This window comes from Mus caroli, unplaced genomic scaffold, assembly GCF_978045245.1.
Source record: "Mus caroli unplaced genomic scaffold, Mus_caroli_1 scaffold_19, whole genome shotgun sequence".
Taxonomy (NCBI): Eukaryota; Metazoa; Chordata; class Mammalia; order Rodentia; family Muridae; genus Mus; species Mus caroli.
In genome coordinates this window covers 30517157-30539480 of record NW_028227274.1, presented here as the reverse complement: position 1 = coordinate 30539480, position 22324 = coordinate 30517157, and the positions used below count along the sequence as shown (strand labels likewise).

The window sequence follows — 22324 nt, the reverse complement described above, 5'->3', positions numbered from 1 at the left end:
CACACACAAACACAAACACATACGGTCTTACTATGTAGCTCAGGGTGTCTGAAACTCTTGACCCTCCAGCATCAGCCTCCCTGGGGCTGGAACTAAAGGCATTTGGCAGAAAACACCCATACCCACCCATACCTTGCTAGCTTGGATATTCTTCCTTCACACTTAGAACAAGGCTATTCACTGACAGCTTAAGTGGCTCAACACAGGTGCCTTGTGGAACACCACAGATATGAAGCAGTTACCTACTCTGTAACTTTTTACAAGCTATATGTAAACTGACTTTTCTTATTTATGGACAGGATATCATTACTATGTAAGACCATTGTTATAAGAGCAATAGCTAAGGCACTTCACACCTGATGGTTGGCTCTTTTCTTGTCTTCTTCCTCCCTCTCTTCTCAGATGCATGCCCTACCATCTCTTCTTCAATGGCAAAGTAGATCCAGTAGCTAGTGCACTCCACAATTTATAAGATGTTTTCCATGGCATCTACCCCCTTCCCTATCAAAAATCATCATAACTGCCATTATCACTAGCATATAAGTTCAGCCCGACCTGACCCTCACTTGTAGAGGTCTCGCTCAACCTCACAGAACTGTCAGTCACTTCATCCACCCTCTTCACATAGATGTGCCATGTAGTTCAGCCTAACCCACATACACTGTCCTGTGGGAGGGTGATTGCGCCAAGGCTTTCTGCCAGAACCAAGTCATCCCGCATTGTCCTCCCCAGAGACTGTGCTTAAATAAACAAGAAAATATACTCTCTTTATATTTGCAATTATAAAAGCAAAACAAACAGACCCCACTGTCACCAATGCCCAATTTTTATACTGAATGCTAACCTAGGGAAAATTGATGAGATACACAAAGAACTGCTGATACTTTTTTCCTATATGGTTATATATGAATTCATTTATGCTTTGAACCTTGCAATTATATGAGCCACTAAATTTTCTTTCTTATTGTAATCTAGAACTAGATTCTATTAGTGGCAATTAAGAGACCCTAGCAGGTTTGTCACTTGACATTTTGGAGACAAAGTCCATTGAATTTCTCATCTGCAAAATTAGAGATGCTCCCCATCTGTATGCTCAGGATGGACTCCTAGTCACAAGAGAGATGGGACTCTCTAAATGTCATATGTAAACAGTAAACTTAAACTTTAGTCTACAGTGCACATTTGAAACCCAGCTCAGGGGAGGCAGAAAAAATAGATTGTTGGGGCCCCAGGCCTGCCAGCCTGGCATCTTTGGTAGGTTCCAGGCTGGTGAAAAACTCTTTTAAAGAGGTACCTAAGGCAGGACACCCTAAATTGCCCTCTTGCTTCTATATATTCATATACACATGCACACATGCACATGCACACACATGTACACACCTCAACACACATAAAAATCATCAGTGCATCACTGATCTTGTTCTAATGTCACCATTTATGTCACCTGAGCTGTCTCAAGATCTAGGAGAGTAAATATCTTTATGTGACGAGACTTATGCTCCATTCACAGCCAAACTGTGAACAAACTCAAGAGACTACTTTCTATAAAGAATGGCCTCTACCCTCTAAGTTATTACCAAAGGAAGAAGAAGTTGGTTTGAAGAGAAACACAATTCCATGTCAATGTGGTTGACACATAACTCGAGACAAAAAGCAATGTCTTTTTGATACTTTTTTTCAATAAAAATATTGAAAATGATTAAGTCCTTTGAAGATAGAGAATATTCAAAAAATTTTATAAATTTATATGCTAATTTCCTTGGTTACTACATACAATATATTTATAGCTTTTCCTATAAATATATCTAGTTTTAGGGAACTATCTATAGTTTAATTCCTAAACATATTGATAGTTTTTCCTAAAAACAATTTAGTTATACTCTATAGTTCTTGATTAAAGAGATCAGTCACATGTATAAACATTATATTTTATGATGAAGTAAAATATTTATAAGGAAATGTTAAAGAACTCATAACCAAATACCATCATGCTAAGTGAAACAAGCCAACTTCACAAGGAAACCATTATACTATCTCTCAGCTACAGAATACACACACACACACACACACAAGTGTGTATACATGTGCACATAATATCAAAACATAAGGAGAAATATATTTGAAATGAAGAAAGAGATCAAGATGAAGGGGGGTCAATGAAAGAGAAGATGAAAATAAGTAAAAATGTATATATATATATATATATATACCCATTGTTTCCACACTAATAAAAAACTAAAAGCATTCCCATCCCAATACAAATTTTAATACCATAAATAATAAAATATCAATAATTACACACTTAAGGGAAAACTTCGTAGCCATGAATATTGAGGCCATTAATGAGATCATTTAGTATACTCAGAGTGTTTTTACAAATCCATGTCCAAGAATACTAAACTATTATTCTAGTTACACTTGTGTTTCCATGATAAAATACTCTGACCACAAGCCAGTTGGGGAGAAGAGGGTTCACTTGTGTTACGCTTCCAGGTGATGGTCCATCCCTAAAGGAAGTCTGGGAAGAAACTAAAGGAAAAACTGAGGATGAATCCATGAATGAATGCTGTTTCCTGCTCACTCACTCAGCTAGCTCACTCTACCGTCCAGATTCACCTGACTAGGAATGGTGCTGCCCACAGTGGACAGGGTCTCCACACATCAATCATCAGCAGTCAAAATAATCTCTTACAGACATAGCTACAGGCCAAACTCATTGAGGCAGCTCTTCCATTGAGGTTTACTCTTCACTGGTGACTTTAATATGTGTTAAGCTGACAACAAAAACTAAGCAGAACAACTATTAACACTATAAAACAACAACAAAAATTGTATTCTACTTGTGTTTGATGGATAGAAGCTTTCAACTCAGAATACTTATTAATGTATGTATGAGTATCCCACACAGAATGAATTGTCAGCTATAAATTCTGTCTAGAGAGAGGTAGGGAAGATATGATCTGTCTATCTTCATAACTGACAGCGAACACAGGCAATAGCATGGAAGGACAGATTTATTGTGAGCAGAGAAAAACAAGCTGGTAAGAAACCCACTCAAGTGACTATGCATCACGCTGATAGGCTCTAGGGCTTTCACTGTGCAAGAATAAGAAAAGACACATCTTAACACATCTATCTAGTATTCTGTGACTCAAAACACTTGGAAACTGCTTCAATAGTCTCCCTCAGAGACTAAAGTATAGCTGACTTGCCCAATTTAGTAACAGTAACAGTAAATATAGAGCAAAGCTTTTCCATTTGCAAGTAACTAGCACCTAGCTCAAACTTGCCTATGCTGCATTGGAAAACTTGGCACATAGAAAGTCAGTGAAGATCTGTCTACAGGTAGCCAAACACAGAGGCTCAAACACAAACATTGCCCTCTCTGGTTTTATGGCTCCATTTTTCTCTTCTTTTTAACTTGTAGAAAATGTGGCTATAAAAGCCCCAAATCTTCACTCTTCAGAGTCATATTTCAAGTAAGAGCCCTCCTCTCCATCTGTATGATAATCTCAATGAATCTGCTCACTGTTTTGTTTGTTTTCAATGCATGAATCTATATGTGAGAGACATGTGACTATGACAGGGCCACCCATGGGTAAGGAGCCTTCTCCTCTGATCAGCTTTGAAAGAACTATAATGTTAGGCTGGGGCAGAACCTGAGTCTCGTGAAAACAGGATGCTGTCAGACACTGAAGGCTGCTTTGATGGTTGTTTTATTTGTTACCTTTCTTATTTGCTTGCATAAAATCATGAAATGTTACTTTCTCTGCTTTTTTCCATGTCCCAGATTATATAATAAAGCACCAATTCTTATTCGTTTATAGCAATATTAGCCATCAATAGATTTTAATACTCAAATTATGATTGTTTAACAGTAATACACAGGCTCAACAGGGTAGTAATTTAAGCTGCTTTTCCATGAAACTCTTGTAAATCTGTCAAGAACCAGCCTCAGCTTGGAGAGAGGTTCTGAGGAAGGGGTGTCAGAGCGTTGAGAGAAACAGCTCGCGGTCACAAGCTGATGGTCTATGTTCTGCTCACAACAGCTTTCCAGACAGCATTCTCATCACACAGTTCTCTCTTGCAATTCCAAAATCTCTATGGATAGCTCATCTCTTGAAGATCAAAAACCCAGTCCTTTATTTTACATATCAATTCAGTCATTACCCCAGGTGCCCTTTTGATTAACCTATGACCCATCAGCATCCCATGACCTCAGCCACTTTATTCTTAGAAAGAGACAGTAAACTTTTTATTTTATTTTATTTTATTTTATTTTTGGTTTTCTGAGACAGGGTTTCTCTGTGTAGTCCTGGCTGTCCTGGAACTCACTCTGTAGACCAGGCTGGCCTCGAACTCAGAAATCCGCCTGCCTCTGCCTCCTGAGTGTTGGGATTAAAGGCATGCGCCACCCCGCCCGGCTTAAACTTTTTTTTTAACATTGCAAATTAATTCAGAGATCTGCCTGCCTCTTGTAAACACAGACAATGAGCTAGCTGGGTGGGATCCAGACCCGAGATTACTATTTAAAGGCAAAGCCCATATTGTATAATATGAATACATATGGATTTCTGAGTTCGAGGCCAGCCTGGTCTACAGAGTGAGTTCCAGGACAGCCAGGACTACACAGAGAAACCCTGTCTCAAAAAAACAAAAATAAAATAAAATAAAATAAAATAAAATAAAATAAAATAAAATAAAATAAAATAAAATAAAATTGGAGTTAGTTAACTCCAATCCAGGTTGACCTTGAACTCAGGAATCTGCCTGCCTTTGTATCTTCCTGACAAGCTAGGTCATAGTGCAGCTACATTTTTTAAGTTGTGAAGCCCTTCATATAATTCATATTACCTTATATTTTGCATATTTGAGAGATTATATATTTTGAACTCATGTTTTCAGAGTTTGTTCCTACATTCTTAGGGGCTGTCCTGAAGGTCTCAGTGTTTACTCCTTTGCTGGGACATAGACACACCCTTGCCTATTGGACTCCTGCTGTTTCTAATTATCATGGAGTCATTAACTTTGGCACTAACATTCCCCCATAACCTTGGCAGGGAGAATATTTCCCAACGGAGGAACATAAGTAAAATATATATAATTTTATACAAACAAGTCTTATGCCACACTCACAGCAACCATCAACACTCACAGAAACCCACACCCTGCTCGCTCTGTTCAAGGGCTGGGAATCATGTCACAGTGTCCCTTTCATGGTCAAGCAGGACTGGACATGGATTCATACTGAAAAGTGATATGTGGTAACTGTGTCCCTAATGAATAAATCTGAGAAACTCACTTATATCTGGAACTCGCTTCTTTACTCTTCACCTGTAGTGTCATTTTGTCCAGTATTTTGATGTTTCTAGTGACATATGTTGAAGGAAGGAAATTAAGGAAGGGAAATGAGGATTACCAAACACTAAAGGTAAGAGTTGAAGTTTGGGTAGATTAGTCATTAAAATACTGTGTTAGGAAGGAAGACTATCCATAGCTCCCATTATACTCTCCAAACTTCATATATATCTCCATTCAAATGAGAGTCAAGGTTCTGTAAGTTCATTTTTCATTATCCGTGTAATGAGAATCTATCACCTAGGTTTTGTATGCTCAGCTTCATATTATACAATATGGGACCTACAAAAGAACACGTAAAATAAGGTCTTTTCAGAGGAAGCTTCTAATTTAATTTGGGGAGATGTATCTATATAATGCCAACAGAAGATAGTAAAGGATGTGTTTTGTTTTAAAAGATCCATAGGAGGCTCACAAGATGACTGTTCTGTTCTCAGCACCCACATGATGGCTCACAACTGTGTGAAACTCCAGAAGCAGGGAATCTAATGCCACCTGGGACCACCATGGGCTCCAAGCATATATGTAAGTGCACATGCATACAGGTAGGCACTCACTAACACACCTAAAAACAAATTAAAATTCAAACCTCCATTCTGCAGTGGAAGATAGCTCTCTGGGTTGAAATGTTATTATTAAATATGGGTTTATTGTAAAAAGGTTGTTTTTTTTTTTTTTACCTTATTTGACATTTTACAAAAAACATCCCATTGATAACAATCAATGCAGAACATGTTGTTAAATATATGCACAGTTCATGGAGATAATGTGGTATGGGATACAGATGATGGCCAGTGAGTAATGTCAACCAGTGAGGTCACTGGGATCTAGACAAGCAGCTCCAGGAGGAAAATTAAACTTCTTTAATTTAGGGGGAAATTATAAGTGTCATGAAAAGCTTCCAGTATGCACTTGGGTATAAAACCTCTATAAGAACAATGGGCAGGGACAGATTTCTCCTATAGTGGTCCATTGAGAAACTACACAGCCTTTTGCAGAGCACTGGCGTTGTGACCTTGGCCATGGGGAAGGTGCTGGAGCTGACTGACTGAAACCATGCACATAAGTCGGCACCGTCACTCTCACTCAGGTGATGCTCCATGCTTGACACAGTTTCCAGAGAGCCACAGGTGCAGCAGTCCACCTTGGTGAAGGATTTTCTTGAATTTTAAATGAGACTAAACCTTCCTTCCCAATTGGGTTCTGCAGGCAATGTTGAAGAAAACCCTGATGGATTGTTACTAGTTTTAAATAGGGTCTTACAGATAATAAAAGAGTCACCACAGTGAGGCAAATTCACACCACCTTTTCACAGTGAGTCACTCTTTGTAACATGATTATCTGAATGTAGGTATTTATGGTGAATCCCATGTATAGTACAATTTTATTAGCCTAGTTATAACTTAGATAATAGACTTGTACAGTCTAATTTATCTGCGAATTTTATAATAGTTTATGCCCTTATCACCCAAGGTCAGCAATAATTTCCTTAGTAATGCAAAATAAATCTATTTATCATTATTTATATGATTCTTTTAAAAATTAAAGGACCTAAATTTCCTAAGTTAGTACTCATTTTCATTCATTATACATTTAGGACTTATGTGATACATGATCCTCCCTAATATTTTCCTGTGTTTCTGATCAAAATAGAATAAGAGTAGATAACATAGTCTCTTAACTTTGTATATTTTCATATTCACCAAGAAATTTTCTAATACAAACACATATTCTAAACAAATACTTAACCATGTTATCTAGCACAGATTCCACACTTTGATGCTTTTTAAAAATTATGTGTTCGATTATATTTATTCAGGAATATTCAAAACAGATAACATTATAAAAAACGTTCTAGGTTGGTAATTTGTTTTTGAGTTCAAAATCAGTTTCTCTATGAAATCTGTTTTGCAAATGGTATTCACTTTTACAATATTTCCTATGTCATTGTGCAATTCAAAACTGTTGTCTCGGGACCACAGACGACCTCTCTGGTGAGTAGCTGACGTTTTTCCTTTTCTACTCTCATAGTCTAAATAATGTCAAATTTAATTTTTATGTTTCATAAACCAAATTAAATCAGAGTAAATTGTCAAATGTGTGTGTGTGTAGAGTACATGATGTATCCCGGCACTATCCTGTCCCTGGCCGGGATGGGCAGAGAGAATCTGAAGAGGTGCCTATTTGGTCAACCAATGCATCCTGAACTTAAAAAATGTACTTTTATTTTCATTTATGTGTTTTTCTATCTATACATGTTTGTGTGAGTATATACCATGTGTGTGCAGGTGACCATGGTGACCAGGAGAGGGCATCTGATCCCTGGAGCTGAAAACACAGCAGTTGTTGCTGCCCAACATGGGTGCTAGGAATTCAACTGAGGATCTCTGGAAGAGCAGCAACCACTCTTAACTGCTGAGCCATTTCCAACTCCGTGAATTTTAATACTAGAAAGACAGATAGTGGTGGAGTCACATGCATGCTTTCCAAAATATGGTGTTTTATTGCTGATCAAAAAGAACTTTGCTTACCACTTACATTCTCCATGTTTGCTGTGACTGCCAACCTAAACCAGATAATCCCTAAATGGCTTGGGCCTCTGGGCATTTTCTGTTGAGCTCTGTCTCAGCTCTTCTCCTTAAATTACCCAAAGTATTCAAAGAAATATCTTTATTCATTCTTGTAACCATTGAAATAGTCAATATAACTAGATTTTGTTATACTTTTCAATATAAAATATGTCTTTTGAAGTTTATGCATAAGAAAAAAATAAAATTAATAGCACACTTAAAATGTATACAGTACCAAAACTTCTTGAAACTCAATATTTCTCAACATCAAAAGAAACTACGTTTGTGTCTGCTTTCATGGTGGAAGGTTGAGTGAAGTGTAAAGAAGTCGTAATTCCTCAGGAACATTAAGTCCTCCCAGTTGAGTGAGGCTCACGAAGAACAGACCCTTCATAAGATTAAGTGTGAAATGTACTCCAGAGCTTTTGTCAAGATGCTGACAAGATGAAGGGTTTAAGGACTCAAGATGAAGGAAGGACTTGAAGGAAAGGATAAACCTGCTTCTGTGTTGTGGGAGTGACAAGGCAGAGCAGTGGGAGAGAAAAGGAGACCTGTGGATGCAAATCTCTGCTAGACTTGACTCACTTGGCCATGATACTTGCAACCTGGATCTGGAGCCTCTATCTGAGTGACTTCTGGGTGGCCTTCATCAAAAGAGACAGATGTTCTATGTCTACAGAGTCTCCATCAAGTGCAGCAGCATTTCCACTCAAAACTAGAACTAGGGCTGGCAAGACAGCTCAGTGCTGCACAATCATGGAGATCTAAGTCAGATCCTGAGGGGCCTTATAAAACATCAAGAACGGTGGCACTCACCTGGCCCTTACTACTGCGGAGGTGGAAGTGGGTGAATCCCAGAAACTCACTGACCAACCATTCCAGCCAAATCTATTACCCAGGCAGCTTTAGTGAGAGAACCAGTCTCAAAAATTAAGTGTGGAGAGCAACTGAGAAGAAATATTCAATGTGGACTTCTTACACATGTGAATTTGCACGTCCGTGCACACACATGATGTACACACACACACACACACACACACACACACACAAAATCTATGTGGACACATCCACCTGCACTAACAATTAGGATTAATTATCCTTACAGAAAATGAGACTACATATCATTTTTCTCTATATTCTCTGCCATCTTTGGCTCATTTTTAGCTTGAATCATTTTCAGAGAATGATGCAAAGCACAGAATTGTGCTTCTCAGAGGCATTGTCAAAACATGAAAAATGTAACTTTATAATTGATACATTATAAATGTCCTTAAGCTTTCAGAATGACTCCCTTCTACATAGGTTCTGCTTAATTTCCTGAGACTTGACAGGCCTCTGCCAACCCCTGCACATTTGAAAAGAGACTTGGCAAGTGGAATTTTGTTAAATTCAAGAGCAATCCTAGTCTACAAGGATTTGAAAGGTAAGCACTGCTGTTTAAACATGCAAAAATCAAACGTGGTACACATGCAATCAAATAGAGAATTTCTTACATAAATCTAAGTATCCCTGATACTTGTAGAATTCTGACTAAGGTTGGTGGTTTTTATTCCTCCATCTCCTTGTCTAAACATAACCCTGGACACCTTGAGACTGTCTTGCTTTTTGGCATAGACCTTATAAGTAACCTGTATTGGTTTCAATAAGAAATACATCACAGGTCCTGGTCCTTCCTGCTTAAGGCTGTGGCCCCATTGGTGAGTGTGCAACTTTTAACTTTCCCTTGTAGTCACTTCCTGGTCCTCTGCCCCTCATTCCTGTTCTCGAGACTTTTAGCCCATACATCTCTGCTTCAGCTATTGCCATGGTTGTTCTTAATAACGTAGGCAACAATATAATGATGCATCCAACAGTTGGGACTGCTTACTCGATAGTTTCCCATTTCTTCAGCTAATCCTGCTTAGCAATGTACTCTCATGGTAACACCTCAAGCTCCTGCCATCTACTGGACGCTACAAACACCTCGCTATCCAACAGTACACACTGATTTCCACCTCTACCTTCTCTATGACTGAACGTGGAGTCCATGGTCTGTTACTTCCTACATTGTTCTACACATACTCTCAACCCTTCTGCCTTCGCTCATCCACTTGTAATTTCCAGAGAAAATGCCCATGCTAGTTAACCTTCACTCTTATTCTATTTCTGTATCTGACCAAAATCCATTGAGGGTAAATGATCAACTTTGCCAGCTTCTAATTTTAAATTTATGACACCAAGTTTAAGGGCCCCTGGTGTTCTCGTTTATACCCTCTCTCTTCCAACTCCTGATATACCTGCCTGCCTTCATTCTCCTCTCCAATCACTGAGAATGCATAAAAATCCAAGAATGATTTTACCATTATTATTATCATCATCACCAAAACATGTTTATCTCTTGATCTTGCTTCAGCAAATACTCTTTTAGTGCCTGTTACATACAGACAATATTCTGGGCATGACAGTGTATCAGTGAATAAAACAGACTCTGGGGTATAAAAAGAAAAAATCTCTGTTCTAATAGAAGCAGAATATAAATAAATAAATGATAGGCCTTGTGCTGCTATGTTCTATATTGCAAGGAGTCAAAGTGAAGGAGACAGTAAGAGGGCTGCTGAGAACACTGACCCAGGTATGTGGGAGCAGCATTGGAGCAGAATGCCCAGAGAAACAGAATAGAACTGCCATTGATAGAGATGCAAAAGACAGGAGAGAAACAGCTTCAGAAATAAACTAATGAAGTCATGGCCCTCCAGACTGAATCCGCTCCCCATTCCCATTCTTCAATCCCAGCTTATTGAAATGCTTTGAAAAAAAACCAAGATTTCCTCCTGAGTCCTTCCACATTGAACTTCATACTACTTGCCCTCAAGCATGTGTCTCCCAAATCGTTCTGTGTGAGTTTGGAGCCAACAGGAAGGAGGTGACGGCTTAGACATGGGGTGACGACGTGCAGTGGACATGGTGGGGAAGGACAGGTGACCTGTCAGGGAATTCAATATCTGATTGACACTTCTGGTATTGTGAGCGAAAGAAGACAGACTCTAAGCCAGCATTTCACTGTGTTATCTCTCACTTTGCAATGGAAAGTCAGTCTTCTAATTGCTCCATTACCAGTCACCTCCTCTTCCTTTCAGACCCTACAACTTTAGGAGAGGGTTGGAAAAGGAGAAAAGCAGAGCCTTTGTATAGAGAACTGGAATTGAGTTTGGACAGCACAATAACGGCTCTGGAAGCTTAACCTAGAAAAAAAAAAGCATCTACATTTTGGAAAACAGAGCATTTGGTTTGGAAGAGGTGGCTTAGGAGCAAGGCAGTTTCTCCAGAGTGAGTCCCCCAAAGACTTCCCTTCTTAGGTCCTGAGAACAAACATCCCTGCTCACAGCCACTAGGCATTTGCTTCAAAAGGGAGAGTCCTTTCACTGACAGTGAAGGACACAGGCTTAACACTCCTGGGGGAGACAGTAAGCTGAACTAAGTTTATACAAATGATTTGGGATGATGCCAGAGTCCCACAGAAACCAGAGTTAGTGCAGCAGAGGAGGGCATGGCAGGTATGAGAAGAAGAAAAACCTTCAAGGATTTGTGCACTTCCATCTCCTCACTTTATCTCTGTTCTCTCCCCAGAGTTAAGACTGTTCAGGGGTAATCCTGTTCTACTCTCTCTTGTCTTTACAAAGATCTCCCCTCGCAGCAGCACACCCTACCCAGGCCCTGTTTTTGAAGCATATGTGTGCTCTCCGCCATATAAGAACTCTCCTGTGTGTGCCCCTGTTCCTTCTTACCTGGGTTTGAGGCACTGAAATTTCTCACTCTGTGTCTGCATTCATGTCTGACTTTTCTATGCCTTAAAGGCTGCAGCATTTAATGTCTACAGTAATGTCCTGCTTTGACTCCTAGCCTCTGCAGGGCCTCCTGCACAAAGCAGACAGAATGATTTCATAAAATGTAAATCAGGTCATGCCACTCTCTAGTTTAAATGCCTTTGTTGATGTCCCACTGTGCTTAGACTGCTACATATAACAGAGCTCACTCTCTGGGTCAGTGTAGTTTTCCTCCCTCCAGAGAATATTCAACCCCTGGACCACACTTGACAGCTTTGTGCTCTGTCCTCCACCAGCATTTTTCTTCATTCACTTCACTTAAGAGCATATCTTCTCCCTATTCCACAGGCATGACTGTAGACACTTAGAATATTATCACTTGGGCAGCTGATGCAGGAGAATCATGAACTCAAGGTCATCATGGGATGTATTGCAGAATAAAATATAACACAACAAGATATAAAACCTCAGACATATGCCATGAAATGTACCACACAATTTATTTTAAAAACACTTCAAAGATACACATTATCATCTAATTAGGATTCCAGTCTATTTCTTCTTTCAATGGAGCATTAACTCTATGGCAACATCAGTGAATCTTTTTTTCCCAGCAATTGATAAACACAGCTCTATTTACCAGTGCCTGATATACATCATTAAGGAATGGGAGTTGGTTGCTGGATATAAAAGGGTAGCTTAGTCCAGGATTAATATCAAACCCTTAAATGAAATTAGGACTAATTAACTAGTTCTTGTCCTACCATTTTAGGTCTTAAGACATGTGTGCATGCATACATCTGTGCACATATATGTGTATATCTGTGTGCATGTGTTTTTACCAGTAACGGAGTGGCAAATGACTGCCTCAGCCAAGGAAAAGCATCAAGATTCCCTAAACACCCACATAGTTTCTAACTATATAACACATGCTATTACAATCCAGCTTCTCTAAGTTCTCCCAAGGTAGGTGGATAATAGTCTGTGAAATACAATTTAGAGATATCAGGTGGATTCAATGACTTTTAAGTCAGCTAGTACTTAAATCCTGCCTTCTTCTCCCCACCCCCCACTGGTTTACACAGTTCTTTTTTTTTTTTTTAAGCTGTCAAAAAGCAGCCCCCTACAGTACATCCTGCAAACACCACTCCTTGTTTTTACTTGGAATAGTTCATGATTTGCATCAAGTACAGCAGCAGAGGTGAATAAAAGAAGATGAAATGGTGGAACCTCCTGCGACACAAAGCCTTGACAAGTGCCAGCTCTCCATCTTTCCAAAGGAGATGGCAGCACCAGCATGGTCAAGGTCTCCCACCATCAAAACAGAGTTAATGCCGAGCCACCCAAGTCCTCTTTCAAAGGAGGAACAAACATATACCATGTATTTTTAAGTGGAAGATACAGAAAATATGAAAAATAGCTATAATTGTACTGTAAGTAGTTGTCAGTATGCTGTTTTATATAATTTTAGCTTTTTAATAAATGTCTTTTCCATATTTTCCAAAAAAAAAAAAGATCTGTTACTTTTTCACTAAAAACATCACTTAATGGCCTGATATCATCCATGCCTAATCCAGAGGTTATGCCTGTTGCTTACCAACTGAACTAGCATAAGCCTTGTGGTAGTGGCCGCCTTGGCTGTACTTAAATTTTCTTTTTATTGTATCTGACAACCAGATGGCTTGGCCACACTAAGCCCTCTCTCTGGTCACTTAATCTGTACAAGGATTACTTAGGTTTCTTAATGTACAGAATGGACACATTGGTCACAACCGGCATTATTGGTGTTACATAGATGAACAGTCCGTATAGAAACTTCTTGGTCCAGGAAGCTCGCTGTGCGAATGCTGGTGCCTTCCCTAAGATGACATTGACAAAATTAGCATTTTCTCGTGTTTTGCTTAACAATTTCAAACTCTGTCAGGAGAAGCTACCATAGAGTAGAAGAGAGCCTCATCCAATCCATGAGTTCGGGATAATGTCCTGGCCAAGCAGTGACTGGAGGGAGCAACTCACATGTGTTTTCATTTAAATACATATTTTACTTGACCTTTTCAGAAACTGGGACCAAAATAGCACTCCTCCCTTAAATTTTAAGGAGTAGTTAAGGCTATTTCTTATGTTTAATCATTACTATTAATCATTTGAGTCACACTTCAGTTATCTTTAAATCAGCCATGCCCTATAAATTTGGGTTCTAATAATTTCTTAGTATTTTACATGGTCAAGATCATACTTGGCAAAATGCCTTTAAAATGCTCAATAGGACATAGAAACAGTGTGATTCACTTTCCAGTTTATGTTTCTTTCCGTCAAACAACAGTGGGTCAGTTGCATGAATCTGAAATGACTTACAGTGAGGGCAAAATATCAGAGAAGCCTAGAGCTCCCAACACAGTCCTTTGATTTGTGTGATTCTTAAAGCCAAGTCATCAGCTACCCATTAGAAAACTGAGCCATTGATTATATTTAAAAAGCTTATACCTTCATCACCTATTTAATATTGAAATAAAAACTTTGGAGTCATTTAGCATTTTAAGACTCTTCAATTAGATCTTGACAGTGACTCCTTTATCAAAAGTTTATTTAAACATAAAACACTTCGATGCTCTTTTTTTTTTTTTTTTTTTTTTTTTTTAATATTTTTATTACATAATTTCCTCAATTACATTTCCAATACTATCCCAAAAGTCCCCCATAGCGCCCCCCACTTCCCTACCCACCCATTCCCATTCTTTTGGCCCTGGCATTCCCCTATATTGGGGCATATAAAGTTTGCAAGTCCAATGGGCCTCTCTTTCCATTGATGGCCGACTAGGCCATCTTTCGATACATATGCAGCTAGAGACAAGAGCTCCAGGGTTCCGGTTAGTACATCATGTTGTTCCAACAATAGGGTTGCAGATCCCTTTAGCTCCTTGGGTACTTTCTCTAGCTTCTCCATTGGGAGCCCTGTGATACATCCAATAGCTGACTGTGAACATCCACTCCTGTGTTTGCTAGGCCCCGGCATCGTCTCACAAGAGACAGCTATATTTGGGTCCTTTCAGCAAGATCTTGCTAGTGTATGCAATGGTGTCAGCGTTTAGAAGCTGATTATGGGACGGATCCCTGGATACAGCAGTCTCTAAATGGTCCATCCTTTCATCACAGCTACGAACTTTGTCTCTGTAGCTCCTTCCCTGGGTGTTTTGTTCCCAATTCTAAGAAGGTGCACAGTGTCCACACTTTGGTCTTCATTCTTCTTGAGTTTCATGCGTTTAGCAAATTGTATCTTATATCTTGGGTATCCTAAGTTTTGGGCTAATATCCACTTATCAATGAATACATATTGTGTGAGTTCTTTTGTGATTGTGTTACTTCACTCAGGATGATGCCCTCCAGGTCCATCCATTTGGCTAGGAATTTCATAAATTCATTCTTTTTAATAGCTGAGTAGTACTCCATTGTGTAAATGTACCATAATTTCTGTATCCATTCCTCTGTTGAGGGACATCTGGGTTCTTTCCAGCTTCTGGCTATTATAAATAGGGCTGCTATGAACATAGTGGAGCATGTGTCCTTTTTACCGGTTGGGACATCTTCTGGATATATGCCCAGGAGAGGTATTGCTGGATCCTCCGGTAGTACTATGTCCAATTTTCTGAGGAACCGCCAGACTGATTTCCAGAGTGGTTGTACAAGCTTGCAATCCCACCAACAATGGAGGAGTGTTCCTCTTTCTCCACATCCTCGCCAGCATCTGCTGTCACCTGAATTTTTGATCTTAGCCATTCTGACTGGTGTGAGGTGGAATCTCAGGGTTGTTTTGATTTGCATTTCCCTGATGATTAAGGATGTTGAACATTTTTTCAGGTGCTTCTCTGCCATTCGGTATTCCTCAGGTGAGAATTCTTTGTTCAGTTCTGAGCCCCATTTTTTAATGGGGTTATTTGACTTTCTGGAGTCCACCTTCTTGAGTTCTTTATATATATTGGATATTAGTCCCTTATCTGATTTAGGATAGGTGAAGATCCTTTCCCAATCTGTTGGTGGTTTTTTTGTCTTATTGATGGTGTCTTTAGCCTTGCAGAAGCTTTGTAGTTTCATGAGGTCCCACTTGTCAATTCTCGATCTTACAGCACAAGCCATTACTGTTCTATTCAGGAATTTTTCCCCTGTGCCCATATCTTCAAGGCTTTTCCCCACTTTCTCCTCTATAAGTTTCAGTGTCTCTGGTTTTATGTGAAGTTCCTTGATCCACTTAGACTTGACCTTAGTACAAGGAGATAGGAATGGATCTATTCGCATTCTTCTACATGTTAACAACCAGTTGTGCCAGCACCATTTGTTGAAAATGCTGTCTTTCTTCCACTGGATGTTTTTAGCTCCCTTGTCGAAGATCAAGTGACCATAGGTGTGTGGGTTCATTTCTGGGTCTTCAATTCTATTCCATTGGTCTATTTGTCTGTCACTATACCAGTACCATGCAGTTTTTATCACAATTGCTCTGTAGTAGAGCTTTAGGTCCGGCATGGTGATTCCACCAGAGGTTCTTTTATCCTTGAGAAGAGTTTTTGCTATCCTAGGTTTTTTGTTATTCCAGATGAATTTGCAGATTGCACTTTCTAATTCGTTGAAGAATTGATTTGGAATTTTGATGGGGATTGCATTGAATCTGTAGATTGCTTTTGGCAAGATAGCCATTTTTACAATGTTGATCCTGCCAATCCATGAGCATGGGAGATCTTTCCATCTTCTGAGATCTTCTATAATTTCTTTCTTCAGAGACTTGAAGTTTTTATTATACAGATCTTTCACTTCCTTAGTTAGAGTCACGCCAAGATATTTTATATTATTTGTGACTATTGAGAAGGGTGTTGTTTCCCTAATTTCTTTCTCAGCCTGTTTATTCTTTGTGTAGAGAAAGGCCATTGATTTGTTTGAGTTAATTTTATATCCAGCTACTTCACCGAAGCTGTTTATCAGGCTTAGGAGTTCTCTGGTGGAATTTTTAGGGTCACTTATATATACTATCATATCATCTGCAAAAAGTGATATTTTGACTTCCTCTTTTCCAATTTGTATCCCTTTGATCTCCTTTTGTTGTCGAATTGCTCTGGCTAGGACTTCAAGTACAATGTTGAATAGGTATGGAGAAAGTGGACAGCCTTGTCTAGTCCCTGATTTTAGAGGGATTGCTTCAAGCTTCTCACCATTTACTTTGATGTTGGCTACTGGTTTGCTGTAGATTGCTTTTATCATGTTTAGGTATGGGCCTTGAATTCCTGATCTTTCCAAGACTTTTATCATGAATGGGTGTTGGATCTTGTCAAATGCTTTTTCCGCATCTAAGGAGATGACCATGTGGTTTTTATCTTTGAGTTTGTTTATATACTGGATTACGTTGATGGATTTCCGTATATTGAACCATCCCTGCATCCCTGGGATGAAACCTACTTGGTCAGGATGGATGATTGTTTTGATGTGTTCTTGGATTCGGTTAGCAAGAACTTTATTGAGGATTTTTGCATCAATATTCATAAGGGATATTGGTCTGAAGTTTTCTATCTTTGTTGGGTCTTTTTGTGGTTTAGGTATCAGAGTAATTGTGGCTTCATAGAATGAGTTGGGTAGAGTACCTTCTGTTTCTATTTTGTGGAATAGTTTGTGAAGAACTGGGATTAGATCTTCTTTGAAGGTCTGATAGAACTCTGCACTAAACCCATCTGGTCCTGGGCTTTTTTTAGTTGGGAGACTATTAATGACTGCTTCTATTTCTTTGGGGGATATAGGGCTGTTCAGATCATTAACCTGATCTTGATTCAACTTTGGTACCTGGTATCTGTCTAGGAACTTGTCCATTTCATCCAGGTTCTCCAGTTTTGTTGAGTATAGCCTTTGGTAGAAGGATCTGATGGTGTTTTGGATGTCTTCAGGATCTGTTGTTATGTCTCCTTTTTCATTTCTGATTTTGTTAATTAGGATGCTTTCCCTGTGCCCTCTAGTGAGTCTGGCTAAGGGTTTATCTATCTTGTTGATTTTCTCAAAGAACCAGCTCCTTGATTGGTTGATTCTTTGAATAGTTTTTCTTGTTTCCACTTGGTTGATTTCACCCCTGAGTTTGATTATTTCCTGCCGTCTACTCCTCTTGGGTGAATTTGCTTCCTTTTGTTCTAGTGCTTTTAGGTGTGTTGTCAAGCTGCTAATGTGTGCTCTCTCTAGTTTCCTTTTGGAGGCACTCAGAGCTATGAGTTTTCCTCTTAAAAATGCTTTCATTGCGTCCCATAAGTTTGGGTATGTTGTGGCTTCATTTTCATTGAACTCTAAAAAGTCCTTAATTTCTTTCCTTATTCCTTCCTTGACCAAGGTATCATTGAGAAGAGTGTTGTTCAGTTTCCACGTGAAGGTGGGCTTTCTATTATTTATTTTGTTATTGAAGATCAGCCTTAGTCCATGGTGATCTGATAGGATGCATGGGACAATTTCAATATTTTTATATCTGTTGAGGCCTGTTTTGTGACCAATTATGTGGTCAATTTTGGAGAAGGTACCATGAGGTGCTGAGAAGAAGGTATATCCTTTTGTTTTAGGATAGAATGTTCTGTAGATATCTGCCAGATCCATTTGATTCATAATTTCTCTTAGTTTCACTGTGTCCCTGTTTAGTTTCTGTTTCCATGATCTGTCCATTGGTGAAAGTGGTGTGTTGAAGTCTCCCACTATTATTGTATGAGGTGCAATGTGTGCTTTGAGATTTACTAAAGTTTCTTTAATGAATGTGGCTGCCTTTGTATTTGGAGCATAGATATTCAGGATTGATAGTTCCTCTTGGAGGATTTTACCTTTGATGAGTATGAAGTGTCCCTCCCTGTCTTTTTTAATGACTTTGGGTTGGAAGTCAATCTTATCAGATATTAGAATGGCTACTCCAGCTTGTTTCTTCATGCCATTTGCTTGGAGAATTGTTTTCCAGCCTTTCATTCTGAGGTAGTGTCTATCCTTTTCTCTGAGATGAGTTTCCTGTAAGCAGCAAAATGTTGGGTCTTGTTTGTGTAGCCAGTTTGTTAGTCTATGTCTTTTTATCGGGGAGTTGAGTCCATTGATATTAAGAGATATTAAGGAAAAGAAATTGGTGTTTCCTGTTATTTTTGATGTTAAAGTTGGCATTTTGTTCTTGTGGCTGTCTTCTTTTAGGTTTGTTGAGGGATTACCTTCTTGTTGTTTCTAGGGCGTGGTTCCTGTCCTTGTATTGGTTTTTTTCTGTTATTATCCTTTGAAGGGCTGGATTCGTGGAGAGATAATGTGTGAATTTGGTTTTGTCGTGGAATACTTTGGTTTCTCCATCTATGTTAATTGAGAGTTTGGCTGGGTATAGTAGCCTGGGCTGGAATTTGTGTTCTTTTAGTGTCTGTATAACATCTGTCCAGGATCTTCTGGCTTTCATAGTCTCTGGTGAAAAATCTGGTGTAATTCTGATAGGCTTGCCTTTATATGTTACTTGGCCTTTTTCTCTTACTGCTTTTAGTATTCTATCTTTATTTAGAGCATTTGTTGCTCTGATTATTATGTGTCGGGAGGTATTTCTTTTCTGATCCAGTCTATTTGGAGTTCTGTAGGCTTCTTGTATGTTCATGGGCATCTCTTTCTTTAGATTTGGGAAGTTTTCTTCTATAATTTTGTTGAAGATGTTCGCTGGTCCTTTGAGTTGAAAATCTTCATTCTCATTCACTCCTATTATCCGTAGGTTTGGTCTTCTCATTGCGTCCTGGATTTCTTGGATGTTTTGAGTTAGGATCTTTTTGCATTTTACATTTTCCTTGATTGTTGTGCCGATGTTCTCTATGGAATCTTCTGCACCTGAGATTCTCTCTTCCATCTCTTGTATTCTGTTGCTGATGCTTGCATCTATGGTTCCAGATTTCTTTCCTAGGGTTTCTATCTCCAGTGTTGCCTCATTTTGGGTTTTCTTTATTGTGTCTACTTCCCTTTTTAGGTCTAGTATGGTTTTGTTCATTTCCATCATCTGTTTGGATGTGTTTTCCTGTTTTTCTGTAAGGACTTCTACCTGTTTGATTATGTTATCATGTTTTTCTTTAAGGATTTGTAACTCTTTAGCAGTGTTCTCCTGCAATTCTTTAAGGGATTTTTGTGCTTCCTCTTTATTGTCTTCTTCCTTTTTAGCAGTGTTCTCCTGCATTTCTTTAAGTGTGTTATTAACGTCCTTCTTGAAGTCCTCTATCATCATCAGGAGATATGCTTTTAAATCCGTGTCTAGCTTTTCCGGTGTGTTGGGGTGCCCTGGACTGGGTGAAGTGGGGGTGCTGGGTTCTGATGATGGTGAGTGGTCTTGGTTTCTGTTAGTAAGATTATTACGTTTACCTTTCGCCATCTGGTAATCTCTGGGGTTAGTTGTTATCGTTGTCACTATTTAAAGATTGGAGCAGAAGCTGTGTTCCACTCACCAGCAGTCCCAAAATCCTGCGGCGGGGGTCGTGGGTAGCTGGCGGGTGTCAGGCAACCCTGCGCTCCCGCTACCCTGGCGCTGATCCGGCCGGGTGAGGCCTGTGGCCCTACTCAGGCTGGTTTCTGCTTCCCTAACTAATGCAGTCTCAGGTCCCGCGCAATTGGATTGGAGCAGAAGCTGTGCTCCCCTCACCAGAAGTCTTAAGATCCTGTGGCGGGTGTTGTGGGCAGTTGGCGAGTGTCAGCAGACCCTGCGCCCCAGCTGCTCAGGTGCTTTTCTGACCGGAAGAGGCTTGTGGCCCTGTGTGGGCCGGATTTCTCTCTCCCCAACCAGAGCAGTCTCAGGTCCCGCGTGATTGGACTGGAGCAGAAGCTGTGTTCCACTCACCAGCAGTCCCAAAATCCTGCGGCGGGGGTCGTGGGTAGCTGGCGGGTGTCAGGCAACCCTGCGCTCCCGCTACCCTGGCGCTGATCCGGCCGGGTGAGGCCTGTGGCCCTACTCAGGCCGGTTTCTGCTTCCCTAACTAATGCAGTCTCAGGTCCCGCGCAATTGGATTGGAGCAGAAGCTGTGTTCCACTCACCAGCAGTCCCAAAATCCTGCGGCGGGGGTCGTGGGTAGCTGGCGGGTGTCAGGCAACCCTGCGCTCCCGCTACCCTGGCGCTGATCCAGCCGGATGAGGCCTGTGGTCCTACTCAGGCCGGTTTCTGCTTCCCTAACTAATGCAGTCTCAGGTCCCGCGCAATTGGATTGGAGCAGAAGCTGTGCTCCCCTCACCAGAAGTCTTAAGATCCTGTGGCGGGTGTTGTGGGCAGTTGGCGAGTGTCAGCAGACCCTGCGCCCCAGCTGCTCAGGTGCTTTTCTGACCGGAAGAGGCTTGTGGCCCTGTGTGGGCCGGATTTCTCTCTCCCCAACCAGAGCAGTCTCAGGTCCCGCGTGATTGGACTGGAGCAGAAGCTGTGTTCCACTCACCAGCAGTCCCAAAATCCTGCGGCGGGGGTCGTGGGTAGCTGGCGGGTGTCAGGCAACCCTGCGCTCCCGCTACCCTGGCGCTGATCCGGCCGGGTGAGGCCTGTGGCCCTACTCAGGCTGGTTTCTGCTTCCCTAACTAATGCAGTCTCAGGTCCCGCGCAATTGGATTGGAGCAGAAGCTGTGCTCCCCTCACCAGAAGTCTTAAGATCCTGTGGCGGGTGTTGTGGGCAGTTGGCGAGTGTCAGCAGACCCTGCGCCCCAGCTGCTCAGGTGCTTTTCTGACCGGAAGAGGCTTGTGGCCCTGTGTGGGCCGGATTTCTCTCTCCCCAACCAGAGCAGTCTCAGGTCCCGCGTGATTGGACTGGAGCAGAAGCTGTGTTCCACTCACCAGCAGTCCCAAAATCCTGCGGCGGGGGTCGTGGGTAGCTGGCGGGTGTCAGGCAACCCTGCGCTCCCGCTACCCTGGCGCTGATCCAGCCGGATGAGGCCTGTGGCCCTACTCAGGCTGGTTTCTGCTTCCCTAACTAATGCAGTCTCAGGTCCCGCGCAATTGGATTGGAGCAGAAGCTGTGCTCCCCTCACCAGAAGTCTTAAGATCCTGTGGCGGGTGTTGTGGGCAGTTGGCGAGTGTCAGCAGACCCTGCGCCCCAGCTGCTCAGGTGCTTTTCTCCACTTCGATGCTCTTAACGGACTACTTTAGTTCCTTGCCCAACCACCTCTTCCTCCCCAAAAGTTAAGTACTTCTTCCAACATCCTAGTGATTGCTCTTCATAAATGCTAAAAACCATCATTTGAAAAATTAAACAGCATAATCCTTAACCACAATCTAGACATTTGTCTTTATGTCCACAGGTAGGTATAATCTTCACCCCTCATCAATGTAACTTCTCAAAGCAACAGAGGAAGACCAGTATAGAAACCTACAACCTAAACACAGAATTGTGGCACCCAGTCTTAACAGATACATCTACAAACACTACCAAACCCGAGGCTCAGAGAACACTGAGAAGAAGCGACAGGAAGACTGGAAGAGCCAAAAGATCATGGAGTTTGCTCTAAGGGTGTGTCTCCTAGTAATGTTAGAAGCTGTATTCATAAGGTTTCAGCAATGTGATTGACCAAATGTAAGCTGAATCAGGATGATATCAACAGACATGCCAATGTGGACTGTGGAAA

At 40.7% G+C, this 22324-nt stretch overlaps 1 protein-coding gene across 4 annotated transcripts in view; it reads right to left on the bottom strand.

The window, feature by feature from the left end:
- Camk4 (calcium/calmodulin dependent protein kinase IV) overlaps positions 1-22324 on the bottom strand; it is a 234480-nt gene that overhangs the window by 83237 nt on the left and 128919 nt on the right. The window lies entirely within an intron of this gene.